Source organism: Convolutriloba macropyga, chromosome 4, assembly GCF_964194025.1.
Source record: "Convolutriloba macropyga chromosome 4, txConMacr16.3, whole genome shotgun sequence".
Classification (NCBI taxonomy): Eukaryota; Metazoa; Xenacoelomorpha; order Acoela; family Convolutidae; genus Convolutriloba; species Convolutriloba macropyga.
In genome coordinates this window covers 8,070,507-8,076,506 of record NC_134471.1, presented here as the reverse complement: position 1 = coordinate 8,076,506, position 6,000 = coordinate 8,070,507, and positions in this window count along the sequence as shown.

The following is a 6,000-nucleotide window of genomic DNA, read 5'->3' as shown; positions in this document are numbered from 1 at the left end:
TTTGTCTGAATTTTATAAAGAGACAAAAAAATTTACTCTCCTGATCTTATGTGTCAGTAATTCCGCAACTACTATTCGCTTAGTTTTTCAGAACAATGAGTAATTGGAAATTAACTAGGGTTAACGGTGTCCCCTCTTTAGGAGTGCATTATTTTGATCAACTTCAACTGTGCTCATTCACGCAATTTGCTGAAATTTGGGGAATTTTTTTAGAAGGGTCTTCCAGTACAACAACGTTTCTTCATACCATAACAATATTTATGAGCTTATTTTAATCTGATTCGTCTTAATACCAAGTTGGAGAAAAAAACGAGCTCTTTTCAGTTGATCTTTTTAAAATTGGTTTGCAGAAAAAATGCACGTTTTTAGTGTATATTCATCTATATGTGCCATTCTGAAATATGATTGCTTTCAAAATAAATTTTCGCCGAAAAATTTTATCTAATTGCCTAAAGTTCATTTTCAGGTAACCACTTTTGTTAAATTTAATGTTTGTCTTCTATTAAAAGAGTTTTAGTCATCGCACTCTTCGATGCCTAATTTAATTGCTAACGTTTTTTTCTTCTAAAATTATCGAAAGTCTTTCATAATTGTGCTTTATGAGACTTAAAAAGGCATTGAAGCCTTGAATGGTCTGAGTTTTCAGCCAAACACTTCAAATTGTCATTGTTTATTAGCTTTAACAACAAAATTCGTTGAGCAATACTGTTGAGTAATCTCAAAACGGATCCGAAATATAAAAAGAAAAATATAATTCACTGAATGAAAAATAATAGTATACAGCTGATTATTCATTTCTATATTAATGAAAAGCCGCTCTGAACAATAAAATGCATTGCTTTGATTAGCAATAAGCAACAAAAATAGTCTTTCTGAGACGGTACATCAGACAAAGTGCGTGATAAAATTAGAGATAAAAAGGCATGAGTCACAAAGTGTGTCATCTTTGTTACTCATGCCTTTTTATCTCTAATTTTATCACGCACTTTGTTTGATGTCCCGTCTCAGAAAGACTATTTTTGTTGCTTATTGCTAATCATTTTTTTGTGCTACCAGCACCAGCAATGAATTGAAAATCAAAGAAATTTAATAGATAAAACCAAAGGACTATACCGTATTTTGCCCGGAATTGTCTTTGAAGACAACATGCAAAAACCCAGATTTTCATCAATGCTGCTTTCTCACTTTCAATTTTCTAAATATAAAAAAACAATTGGAAAAAAAATTGGGTTCTTTGCTACCCAAGTCGAGGTGTCAGCTATTTTATTGATCAGACAAATAGAAACGCACAGGGGGGGGGGGGTGGAGTGCGTTTTTGGTTACATGGACGAGCGCCATATCAAAATCTGCATACATGAACGAGCTTCCTAGTCAAAGTGCGCTTAAAGTCAAAGTCCGCTAAATTCTGATCATTAACGATATATATTCTGATCATTAACAAGCAAAATTATGATGACCAACTATCTGAATTCCGATCATTCGCGATGAAAAATCATAAATAGTATGCTGTTTTCGTACACGTTCTTAAAATGAATTGCAAGATACTTTTAGAAAACCAGGAACACAAACGGTTTTTTCTGATAATTGTTTTATGTGGGTTGGAGCAAGATTCCCACTTGGAAATAATGAAGTTCCAATTTGCAAATTAAGTATCCCATTAGCAAACGAGAGAATTTTTTTCAAAGAGAAGTTTCTCATCACGAAATTCATGAAAGTAAATTAATTGTAAAATCTTCTAGTAGACTATTTTTCTTTCTTATAAACGCAAACAATGCAAAGTCTAGATTTTAACCTTTTTCGGTATCCGGAAGTTCTTTCATAGCGTGAACGAGCTAAAAAAAATCACGTATGAAAAACGAGCTAACGCCTGAGCATGGCTCATTATCACCCGGATGGGTCTGATTATGGCTGATTATAGTCGGATTGGGCCTGATCGTTCGCACCTCGATTTGGGTAATACAAAGAGTCAATATTCAAGTTTCAAGATTCACAGCCTGAAAGCCCGTGAATAACAGTTAGTAGGCAGCAGATTTCTGAAACCTATGCAAAACAAAATTTTATCGAATTTGGAGAATCATATTTTGATTTTGCGAAACAACTAATCACCTAAAAAGTCACTTGTAATTAAAAATTCGTTTTCTGGAAAAAAACAGCTGCTCAAACAGAGCAGATTTCATTCACATTCTCCAGCAAAAGAGGCAAAACAGCTTTCAAGATTGTGATCAATTTATCATAGATTTAATTTGACGGCAATCAGTTTTCCGATGAAAAAAATTAAATCCTTCCTATTTTTTGGTTTTCCAGCCGGATGAGTACGATTGGATTATTTCTGCATGGAAACGTCTTGAAAAATCACATCGTCTCCATGGTTATCTTGTAAGGAGAACGTTGCATGAAAAAAACTACCCTTGAAAATTTCGAACGCGTATCCTATATGATTTGATTTACAGGGACATAAATTGTTGTAAATGTGAATTACGCTTTCAAAAAATAAAATAAGAGTAATATTATATTCTCGAAAAGTTGCCTTATCGGACCGTTCCTTGTCCTCGGGAACACTGTCGAATCAATCAACCACAAAAATTTGTTTTTTGTTCGAAATCAAGCAATTGGCTCCAAAATAGTATGACCCTTAAAAAATTTTTGGATAATTTACTGATCTTTCTTACTCACGGTTTGCTCTCATTGTCTTCAGTGTACGGATGTGATAACAATTACAATAACTCAGAGTTTTAAATTTAAACTTGTTTGGCATTATGCTCACAATTTTAAAAGAAGTTTCTGCTGAATGTTCTTTTTGTATTGATGTTGTTCACTTATTTTAACATTATAGCTTTTTTCGTGTTCTTTCTAAACTAACTGAAGAACTAGAACTTTTGCTGCACATTTTCTTTACAGTCAGCTTTTGTCTGAATTTTATAAAGAGACAAAAAAATTTACTCTCCTGATCTTATGTGTCAGTAATTCCGCAACTACTATTCGCTTAGTTTTTCAGAACAATGAGTAATTGGAAATTAACTAGGGTTAACGGTGTCCCCTCGTTAGGAGTGCATTATTTTGATCAACTTCAACTGTGCTCATTCACGCAATTTGGTGAAATTTGGGGAATTTTTTTAGAAGGGTCTTCCAGTACAACAACGTTTCTTCATACCATAACAATATTTATGAGCTTATTTTAATCTGATTCGTCTTAATACCAAGTTGGAGAAAAAAACGAGCTCTTTTCAGTTGATCTTTTTAAAATTGGTTTGCAGAAAAAATGCACGTTTTTAGTGTATATTCATTTATATGTGCCATTCTGAAATATGATTGCTTTCAAAATAAATTTTCGCCGAAAAATTTTCTCTAATTGCCTAAAGTTCATTTTCAGGTAACCACTTTTGTTGAATTTAATGTTTGTCTTCTATTAAAAGAGTATTAGTCATCGCACTCTTCGCTGCCTAATTTGATTACTAACGCATTTTTCTTCTAGAATTATCGAAAGTCTTTCATAATTGTGCTTTATGAGACTTAAAAAGGCATTGAAGCCTTGAATGGTCTGAGTTTTCAGCCAAATACTTCAAATTGTCATTGTTTATTAGCTTTAACAACAAAATTCGTTGAGCAATACTGTTGAGTAATCTCAAAACGGATCCGAAATATAAAAAGAAAAATATAATTCACTGAATGAAAAATAATAGTATACGGCTGATTATTCATTTTTATATTAATGAAAAGCAGCTCTGAACAATAAAATGCATTGCTTTGATTAGCACGCACTTTGTTTGATGTCCGGTCTCAGAAAGACTATTTTTGTTGCTTATTGCTAATCATTTTTTGTGCTACCAGCACCAGCAATGAATTGAAAATCAAAGAAATTTAATAGATAAAACCAAAAGACTATACCTTAATTTGCCCGGGAGTTGTCTTTGAATACAACTTGCAAAAACCCAGATTTTCATCAATGCTGCTTTCTCACTTTCAATTTTCTGAAAATAAAAAAAACAATTGAAAAAAAATTGGGTTCTTTGCTACCCAAGTCGAGGTGTCAGTTATTGATCAGACAAATAGAAACGCACAGTTGGGGGGGGGGGGGGGTGGAGTGCGTTTTTGATTACATGGACGAGCGCCATATCAAAATCTGCATACATGAACGAGCTTCCTAGTCAAAGTGCGCTTAAAGTCAAAGTCCGCTAAATTCTGATCATTAACGATATATATTCTGATCATTAACAAGCAAAATTATGATAACCAACTATCTGAATTCCGATCATTCGCGATGAAAAATCATAAATAGTATGCTGTTTTCGTACACGTTCTTAAAATGAATTGCATAAGATACTTTTAGAAAACCAGGAACACAAACGGTTTTTTCTGATAATTGTTTTATGTGGGTCGGAGCAAGATTCCCAATTGGAAATAATGGGGTCCTAATTTGCAAAGTAAGTATCCCATTAGGAAATGAGGTGAATATTTTCAAATGGAAGTTTCTTATCAGGAAACTCAGGAACGACAAGTATTGTAAAATCTGCTAGCAGCCTAGATTTCCTATTTCATAAACGCAAACAACGCAAAATCTAGATCTCGAATTGTTTGGCATGCGGGAGTCTTTTCTTAGCTTGAACGAGCTAAAAACGAGCACGCATGAAAAAAGATCTAAACTGTGGTCATGGCTGATAATCGTCTGGGTGCGTCCGATCGAGGCAGCAACAAAACCAGGTAAAAACGAGCATGTATGAAAGACGAGCTAACGCCTGATAATGTCTGATTATCGTCTAGATTGTTCTGATCATGGCTGATTATAGTCTGAATGGGCCTGATCATTAACGCGCACCTCGATCTTGGTAAAACAAAGACTCAATATTCAAGACTCATGATTCACTCCCTAAAAGTCCATGAATAACAGTTAGTTAGCAGCCAATTTTTGACGACTATGAAAATGAAATTTCATCGAAGTTTGAGAATCATTCGTTGATTTTCCGAAGCACGTACTTGCCTAAATACTCACCTGACATTAAATATAGCTTTTCTTGAAAAAAAAACAGCTGCTCAAAAGAAGCAGATTTCATACACTTTGATTAGAAAAAAACACAGTTTAATCCCGATTGTTTTAATATAATTTTAAAAAAAACTAGTTTATGCTAACTAAAAATTGCTTCGGGTATCTACGCGGACATGAGTCTCAGAGTATTTCAGCGCTGAGCCACCACATTTCAATTTTAAAAACTTGATTTAGTTCATAAATAACGCATCCTAAGAGTATTCCTTTACGCGCAGTTTATCTGCATTGTGATTTCATCGAGTTCGCGGTTTTTGACCCGGCTGAATTTATCCTGTGACGTTTGAGAAATTCAGCGGATTTGACGTTTAAGCAGCAGAAGGCCATAATTTTGTAGAATATAATTGGCAATTGTATTATATAGGCGTAGAGAAGCTCTTTATGCTTAAGCTATTTGGCCTTTAATTGCTACAGAGGCTACTCTGTTTTGTATCAGAGGCTTGCTAGGCAAAATAATGTAACATAAGTTGTCACAGAGAAGTTCGAATATCATTTAAGCAGAGCGTTTATATTGACGCTAAGTTCTGTATCGTTTTACGCAGTAAAATTCTTCCATGAATCAAAACTATCCAGTGTAAATTGGAACATGAAGAAGGTTCCTGCCAGGCAACACACGAATGCGTTTGGACTAATTAAAGCGCATATTTGCTCTCCCACCAAACTCCAAACAAAAACGCGAAAAAAGAGCAAAGAGTATCAAATTTAGAAAACGCAGAACATTGAAAAAGCGATAAAAGAGAGACCAACGCATAAAAATTTTCAACATCGGATAGAAGGAAAGACGATCTAATTTTGCTAATTTTTGATCAAAAAACACATTAAAAAATTTTAACTTAACCACTTCAATTTGCACAAATTAAATTTTACATATAAAAATAGTCAGTCAAAAACCTTTCTGACCAAAGAGACGTTGCCAAACATTAAAAACGGTTTGAAGAAAACAAATCAAAACCGCAAAACAG